Here is a 1,273-nt window from a genome sequence, read left to right as displayed (position 1 = left end):
TGACTAAGCAAGCCTACCCCAGCGGGACGCGGTACGGCCACGGGTCCCGTGGCTATAATTTGCCGCGGGCCCGTCGCAATAAGCGGGTCTTCAGCCGAATCACAAAATGATGAGCCTGTTTTGCGCAGCGATCTTGATTAATAGCCCAGAGTAAGTCGAGATCCAGTGGCTCACTCATAGCAAACAAGCTGTAACATAGGCAGCATGCACCTGTGGGGCAGTAGTCATATTCCATGAGGGCTCGTAGGATTATTTTGTTGCCAATTCACTGAAGGACCCTCTACCTTACTGGTCGCCCGTTACCTTGGGGGAGTTCAGCATCGATGCCGCTCGACATTCTCGCAGTGCAAGAGTCGCTCCAAGCGACTCGCTTGTCAGGCTTATGAAGTCTTCCATTGCAAAGGGGCGACTTGAATTATTTGCTGCATGGCATCGCAACATGTCACGATTTCCAGCCCTTCAGGAAACTGCGACAGCATTCCTCCAAGTGGCGGCATTCTATAGAGAGGTCGGCTTGTCGTCGCGATTTTTCGCTGTACAAATAGCTGCATTAATAAGGTGCCTTCACTCAACGTAATCGATGCCTGAGAGCACAGCTACGCTCGGTTTCATCAGATCTCGGAATTGGCAGACAGCAAGCCAAATGCTCTATGAATCATCATGAACAACCTACTGGCCTCATTTCCTGACGATTGCATGCCTCCAGTACAGAGGTATGAGTCCCGCGAGTCCCTTTATGCTCATATTAATAAATGGGCAGAATCACGCGGCTACGCATTTGTTACCGGAAGATCAACGATTGAAAAGAATGGTCTACGTACCGTTACATATACATGCGACAGAGCGTGTAAGCCGGCTGATACTTCGAGAAAAAGGCAACGGATGACTTCAACTAGAGGAACTAGCTGCCGATTCTCTGTCATTGCAAAGGAATTCCCTGATGGCTCGTGGATAGTCCAACATCGCAATCCAGAATTTCATCACCATAATCATGCACCAAGTCCACATCCAGCAGCGCATCCAGCACATCGTCAACTAGGGAAGGTTGAGAAAGAGTGCGTATCAAAATTATTATCTACTAGAGCAGCGCCAAAAGACATCCAAATCTATATGCGAGAACAAGGCATTAAAAGTCTTGCAACACGACAAGACATACAAAACTGCATTGCTCGAACTCGGCGAGATATTTGCGAGGGACAAAGCACCATTCATGCTTTTGTTGACCAATTGGGCAATGAGGGCTTCTGGAGCTGTCGCGTTATGAGATGCGTAT

The sequence above is a fragment of the Metarhizium robertsii genome (genome assembly GCF_000187425.2).
Source record: "Metarhizium robertsii ARSEF 23 chromosome Unknown MAA_Scf_31, whole genome shotgun sequence".
Classification (NCBI taxonomy): Eukaryota; Fungi; Ascomycota; class Sordariomycetes; order Hypocreales; family Clavicipitaceae; genus Metarhizium; species Metarhizium robertsii.
Note: the sequence above shows the minus strand (reverse complement) of the source record.